The following is a 7,500-nucleotide window of genomic DNA, read 5'->3' as shown; positions in this document are numbered from 1 at the left end:
ATGCAGTGTTCGATAAAAACTCGTAGGAGGAGGAGGACTGGTTAAGCGCACGCGTGCAATCGCACCACTCGTGCATTTGCTCAAAGAAAACGCAACGCAAGAAAGCATAAAACTGCGTGCTGCCCACGATCCGACACAGTCAAAACGAGGTAGAAAACAAATTCTCCTCTCTTGATATATGATCCGACCCTCACACAGACGAAGCCACGGGAAGGCCCGAGGCCGCAATGTGCGTTCAAAGAGTAAGTGCTCAGTGTGTCCTGCAATTCACACCAAGTCTCGCAGCTGGCTGCGTTCTTCATCGACCCGAGAACCGAGTGATCCACCGCTTAGAGTCGTGTTTTTGGATTTTTCAATCAGTACGACAAAACACAAGTTGTTGTTTTTTTTTCGCGCCCGGCACATCCCATGCCATCTCGAAAGCGCAAAAAAAAGCTTCTTCTCAAACGCCTCTTCGTTAATCAAAACAAAAGGGCGATCCTCGAGAAGAGACGAAAAAGGGGGCGATGCGCCTTTTGTAACCCGCGGATTGTCCCGGTGCACTTGAAATCTCCTCTCAATCGAGGCAGCAGAGTGCTCCCGCTGGGCGCATCATCGAAAGGAACGGAGGCCACCCAAAAAAAAAGGCACATCCGAACCACAGTTTTTTTTTTTTTTTTGTGCCGTCCCGACGGCATCCAAGCTTGGTCGGGATCGGCGCCAGATAAATTCGCACATCGAGTCCATTCCCCGTACAAGAGGAAGAAGACAAAACGATGCCAAATAACATCCGGTAATGATCCTTCCGCAGGTTCACCTACGGAAACCTTGTTACGACTTTTACTTCCTCTAAATGATCAAGTTTGGTCATCTTTCCAACACACCGGCGCAACCGAAAGGCCGCTCCGGGTATCGGTCCGAAGACCTCACTAAATCATTCAATCGGTAGTAGCGACGGGCGGTGTGTACAAAGGGCAGGGACGTAATCAACGCGAGCTTATGACTCGCGCTTACTGGGAATTCCTCGTTCAAGGGGAACAATTGCAAGCCCCTATCCCAATCACGAAGGAGGTTCCACGGGTTACCCAGTCTTTACAGACAGGGATAAAAACACGCTGCTTCCTTCAGTGTAGCGCGCGTGCGGCCCCGGACATCTAAGGGCATCACAGACCTGTTATTGCTCTGTTTCGTGCGGCTAGGAGCCGCTTGTCCCTCTAAGAAGGGTGCAAGGTGCAGAGAACCACGCACCTATTTATTAGGCTAGAGTCTCGTTCGTTATCGGAATTAACCAGACAAATCGCTCCACCAACTAAGAACGGCCATGCACCACCATCCACCGAATCAAGAAAGAGCTCTCAATCTGTCAATCCTCCCAGTGTCCGGGCCGGGTAAGTTTTCCCGTGTTGAGTCAAATTAAGCCGCAGGCTCCACTCCTGGTGGTGCCCTTCCGTCAATTCCTTTAAGTTTCAGCTTTGCAACCATACTTCCCCCGGAACCCAAATACTTTGGTTTCCCGGAAGCTGCCCGCCGAGTCATTTGAGTAACTCAGGCGGATCGCTGGTTGGCATCGTTTATGGTTAGAACTAGGGCGGTATCTGATCGCCTTCGAACCTCTAACTTTCGTTCTTGATCAATGAAAACATTCTTGGCAAATGCTTTCGCAGTAGTTCGTCTTGCGACGGTCCAAGAATTTCACCTCTAGCGCCGCAATACGAATGCCCCCGTCTGTCCCTCTTAATCATTATCCTGTATTCCAAAAACCAACAGAACAGAAACAGGATCTTGTTCTATTATTCCATGCACTGTTATTCAGGCGAATCGCCTGCGTTGAGCACTCTAATTTTTTCAAAGTAAACGCGCCGGCCAAAGCAAGGCACCTGATGAAGGGAACCAAGCCACGACAGGCATGATGTTCAGCACGGGCCGTAACGTGGTGTCCACGCACTTCCCGCCTGTAACTGAGATCCAACTACGAGCTTTTTAACCGCAGCAACTTTAGTATACGCTATTGGAGCTGGAATTACCGCGGCTGCTGGCACCAGACTTGCCCTCCAATGGATCCTCGTTAAAGGATTTAGAGTGTACTCATTTCAATTACGGGGCCTCAAAAGAGTCCCGTATTGTTATTTTTCGTCACTACCTCCCCGTGCCGGGAGTGGGTAATTTGCGCGCCTGCTGCCTTCCTTGGATGTGGTAGCCGTTTCTCAGGCTCCCTCTCCGGAATCGAACCCTGATTCTCCGTTACCCGTAACAACCATGGTAGGCGCATAACCTACCATCGACAGTTGATAAGGCAGACACTTGAAAGAAACGTCGCCGGCTCGTGGCCGTGCGATCAGCACAAAGTTATCCAGAGTCACCACACAAAACGGACCGAAGCCCGATTGATCTTGGTCTAATAAAAGCACCCGTCGCCCCGAGGGGCTTCGGGCTCACTGCATGTATTAGCTCTAGAATTGCCACAGTTATCCAAGTAGGAAGAAACGATCTAAGGAACCATAACTGATTTAATGAGCCATTCGCGGTTTCGCCTTGTTTCGGCATGTACTTAGACATGCATGGCTTAATCTTTGAGACAAGCATATGACTACTGGCAGGATCAACCAGGTAATCTTTTCGTGGTGGGTCGCCCAAAACCCTACCAACGCGCGGACGCGGGGCCACCGTCAGGCGCCCCTTACGAACCGCAAACACACACAACGCTTAGGAATTACTTCCAAATCCAAGAAGAAATGAAGCACGTTCGAGCGCGCAGCCGGAATATCCCCGACCGAGGTCGGTACCGACGCGGCAAGAAGCGCATAAATTTCTTTCTCGTCGTAGCAACAGAAAGTCGTACGCCAAAAAAATCATTGACGACGCCTTCGCAGCGTTGCCGAGCTTTCAGGTCCCGTGAGGACGCGAGGACGCACCCCGGCCTTCGGTCAGAACGCACTCGTCATTTCACACCGTTCGGTTAGCGCGGACGCTCCGAAACACCCTCCTCTCGCATTCGTTTTCAAGACACAGGTGCACCCGAGAACCGACCCCAACGGCAGACGCCAGAGATCGCAGGTACCTTGCTGTAACGACCATGCGGCGGAGGCAGCGGCCGAGACGGCGACGAAAGGCGTCGGCGACGTCGTCAGACGCCGCTCGCACCAATCGAACGCTCGACAGACCCCACCTCCACATAATAGCACCGATAAGTATAAAGAAGATCCTTCAAGAGCATTCTGTACATAGTTTGTGGTTATCAGTTTCGGTGACTGACTGACTGACTTACTGTCTCTCACTTATGTGGCTCCTCGTTATTCAGTATCATTTATTTGTCCTTCTTTCTTTCTTATTTTTTTCCCCTCTCTCTCTCCTTATATATATATATATATATATATATATATATATATATGTATGTATGTATGTTTGTGTGTATATATATATATATATAAATGTTCTTTTTTTCCTGTCTGCCTCTATGTATACATACATACGTACATACATCCTACCCCTATAAAAAAAAATATTTCTCGCTTTTTATTAAAAATGTGCTGACCCCTGCTTGACTCTGATTACTTCTTTTCGACTTTCAGTTCATGTTAACATGGTCAACAGAAAGTTTATCGACTTTGTTATTACAAAGTAAACCAATATTTACACGGGGCGTTTCATGCGTTTTGAATTGTGTCAGAGCCGAACAATGAGCGCTATAGTAAGTGAGATTGTCACTGCTTTTAATCCGAATGCTCGCGGTATCGCGCGTGTTTACGGCAGGCTTCATAATAGGCAATTTTCTTTCTTTACACTACTCTTCTTTGCTCACTTCATTGTTTCTACCATTGGTTTCGTTTGGAAGGCCCCGCCACTTAGTTCCCAACAAAGTCCTCTCAAGGAACGAAGTGAGAAGCACGGGATTAACAAAAGAAAAAGATGCGTGTTTTCTAGCGGTTACCCGTGTCGCTTTGCGACACGGGCTTTCTGGCGCTTTCAACTGGGCGAGAGCCGAACAATTTACCCTACTGCACTTGCGACGGGCAGCGCTTTCAAACGGAATACTGGAAATCTCGCTTACTCTTCTGGCAAGTTTGATAGGAGACAAATATTATTCTTTTCACGCGAATTGTTCGCTCTATTTCTAATCTCTCTCTTCCGTGTCCTTGGCATGGAACGCCCGCTTCGTCTCCCACAAAGTACTTCCGAGGAATCAAGTGCAAATCACGCGACTTTAAAATGTGCGTGTTTTCTAGCGGTTACCCGTGTCGCCAGGCGACACGGGCTTTCTGGCGCTTTCAACTGGGCGAGAGCCGAACAATTTACCCTACTGCACTTGCGACGGGCAGCGCTTTCAAACGGAATACTGGAAATCTCGCTTACTTTTCTGGCAAGTTTGATAGGAGACAGATATTATTCTTTTCACGCGAATTGTTCGCTCTATTTCTAATCTCTCTCTTCCGTGTCCTTGGCATGGAACGCCCGCTTCGTCTCCCACAAAGTACTTCCGAGGAATCAAGTGCAAAACACGCGACTTTAAAATGTGCGTGTTTTCTAGCGGTTACCCGTGTCGCGAGGCGACACGGGCTTTCTGGCGCTTTCAACTGGGCGAGAGCCGAACAATGTACACTACTGCACTTGCGACGGGCAGCGCTTTCAAACGGAATACTGGAGATGTCGCGTGCTTTACTGCCAAGCTCAATAAGAGACGAATTTCTTTCTTTTCACGGGAATTATTTCCTCTATTTCTAATCTCGCTCTTTCGTTTCATTGGGAAACGCGCGCTTAGTTAGCCGCAAAGCAGTCTGAATTAATCACGTCCAAAGTACAGAATTTTACAATATATAGTGTTTTTACCGGTTGACCGCGTCAGAAAGCGTACCTTTCCGACGAGGTCTGTGTCGCTTTGACGTGAGCGGGAGCAAGGCGATTTGGGCTAGTGCACGCGAGATTGGCAGCGCTTCAAATTCCAGTACTGTAGATATTGCGTGCATTTTTTACACGCTTGAGGATGTGGGATTTTCTTTCTTGTGACGTGACCCGTTTGTCAAATTGTGTCTCGCTTTTTGGTATCGTTTAAGAAGCCCGTCCGCTTACAATCCTAAAAAAGAAAAAAAAAAAAGAAATTAGTAAAGAAAGACGCCCATACTTTTTTGTTGCTCTTTCTTTTATTATCTGCGCAGGATTTTAATTTGTGTAAGTTTTGTTTACCGTCCCGACTACGTAGGCGTTCGTACATGCCCGTCCTCGCGCCTCGAATTGTGTGCGAGCGAAATCAATCTCCCCAAGCTAGCTTCATAAATTGCTCGAAAATCGAACGTGAGGAAAGCCAGAGATACGTGGTTTTCACAGGTCGTGCAAGATTAATCCATAAAGTGCGATATTGGTATATATATATATACATACATACATACACATACATGATTTCTGCGACAAATAGGAAGACAAAAAGACCATGTTCAAGCATAATATAGGAACATTGACACTTTGCACACACAAGGGAGGTCAAATGGCAGGTTTTTCTTCCTTGTGCAGGAAACTTTATTGCAATGTCAGAAGGGAAGTTCCACTCTAGAATTGTGCACTCAATAAAGGAGGAAAGGAAAATGCACTTGAAAACCTTCACAGTTCAAGTAAGAAAACATTTCGAAACGACAGTTTGTTTTCTTGCAGGGAGGAGAAGAGGGGAGAGAGGGAGGGAGGGAGGGAGGGAGGGAAGGAAGGAAGGAAGGAAGGGGGGGGGGGTGCCATGCACGGTGAAGACCAGAGTGTCGAACCGAAAACCGAAGCGAACGAAAAACCGGAACCGAGGAGTTAGTTTCAGCCGAACCGAAACTGACCCGCCAACTTGGAACTGTACGGAAGAAAATATAACTGTCTATTAGACTGACGATGAATAGAAGTACAAGGGTGTACGGCAGGGATAGCTGAAAAAAAAAAAAAAGGCTCTATGGACTTGGAGCGGCAGCCCAAAGTCGATGACGACGAAAAGAAAGCACACAGTTTCGGAAAACAGGCGGTAAGAAAGCGACAAATTAAGTAGCCGTCATGTCGAGTTGATTGTTTAGCTCTATTTAAGATGAAGGGAAAAAAAAAGTAGCACAATTGATGCTTACTTGCTAAATTGAATCAACCATTATCTTGTAAAGAAAAAAAACCTCAAATGCCAATCACCTGTATTTTAGGCGACCCAACAGACTGATAACTTTTAAATTCAGGCTAAAATATAACACAAAAAAAAAACAAGGAAAGACAGATATGTATGTAGCTTGTCATTTACTGCTCCATCAAATTTAAATAAAGCAATTTATTTCTCGGCACCTGAAAATAAGCGAACCCTACAAATGAATGGAAAGATACCCGTTTGCACTCTTGAAATAGTGCCTATTACGAAAAGAAGCACCAGGTAAATATAATATCACTTCAGCTTCTTCTTTTTCTTTTTAATACGGTACGCTGTTGGTTCATCTTAGTAAAATATATAAAATAGCGCAAAAAAGACGAGGACAAGGAGTATACAGGACAGGCACTCACTTTCAACTAGTTTTATCCAGGAAAAGTAAACATACATATATAGCTTTTATTCACGATAAGTGCCGAGGGCAGCCGAGAAGGCGGCAATAGCCCCGGATGGTTTGATCGTGCTGGGAGACACCAGCATCCCAGCTCAAATATCTTCTACCCTTAAGAATATGTGCTGCTTTGCCTGTCGTGTGTATATACATGTTCACTTTTCCTGAATGAAACTAGTTCAACATCACCGCCTGTCCTGTATACCTCTTGTTCTTCTATTTGTTGTGCTATTTTAATGTCCTACATTACTTTTGTGCTCCCGCAAATCGAAGCAAACCAATAAAAAATTCGGTTCGACACTCTGGTGGAAACTAAAAGCTTAGAAAGAAAGAGGAAAAAAAGAAAAAGGAAAACATTTCTACAATAATGATTAGCAGGAGGAGGAGGAGGAGAACAAGAAGGCTAATAATGTGGAAAAAAAAAGACACGACCCAAATAAATCAATACAAAGGATGCTATAAGTCATGCATACTTACCACATGTAAAATTAATTAAAAAAAAAAAATTAGAAAACAAAAATGTGTATTTATATATATATATATTTTTTTTTCTTTTATCCAGAGGCTTTGGCGCACGCACAGCACTGCACTGCACTGCACTGCACTGCACTGCACAACACAACACAACGACAGACTTTCCACAAACACACCACTGCGTACGAGGACACGACCACGTAGAGCTGCACGAAAACAAGCGCCGTAACTTAATAAAAAAAAATAAAAAAATCCTTTCACTGGACGGACGGCACAAGAACGGAAACTGCTCAAAGAGCACACACACACACGACACATATTAATGAATTAATAAGGGGCACAAGTAGAACGTAGGACACGGCACCCACACCAGAGGCCTTGCACAAGCACAGCACTGAGCACTGAGCACTGAGCAGCAGGTCACAGGACAGAAATGACGTCCACGCTGAGTAGGCCGAAGGCAGGGAATTACGGACGCACGCGAGGTCACCCACAGGCACTTTCACCG

General features: G+C 46.1%; 2 non-coding genes across 2 annotated transcripts; both read right to left on the bottom strand.

Annotated features, from left to right (window-relative positions):
* Nucleotides 1-184: 184 nt before the first annotated feature.
* LOC120845469 lies at nucleotides 185-337 on the bottom strand. The gene has a single exon (XR_005716669.1). It is a non-coding gene; the product is annotated as a 5.8S ribosomal RNA (ribosomal RNA).
* A 436-nt stretch (nucleotides 338-773) lies between these two features.
* Nucleotides 774-2,589, bottom strand: LOC120845559. The gene has a single exon (XR_005716761.1). It is a non-coding gene; the product is annotated as a small subunit ribosomal RNA (ribosomal RNA).
* Between the last annotated feature and the right edge of the window lie 4,911 nt (nucleotides 2,590-7,500).

The sequence above is a fragment of the Ixodes scapularis genome, unplaced genomic scaffold (assembly GCF_016920785.2).
Source record: "Ixodes scapularis isolate PalLabHiFi unplaced genomic scaffold, ASM1692078v2 ptg001158l_1___fragment_3__unscaffolded, whole genome shotgun sequence".
Classification (NCBI taxonomy): domain Eukaryota; kingdom Metazoa; phylum Arthropoda; class Arachnida; order Ixodida; family Ixodidae; genus Ixodes; species Ixodes scapularis.
Note: the sequence above shows the minus strand (reverse complement) of the source record. Positions and strands in the feature narration are given on the sequence as shown.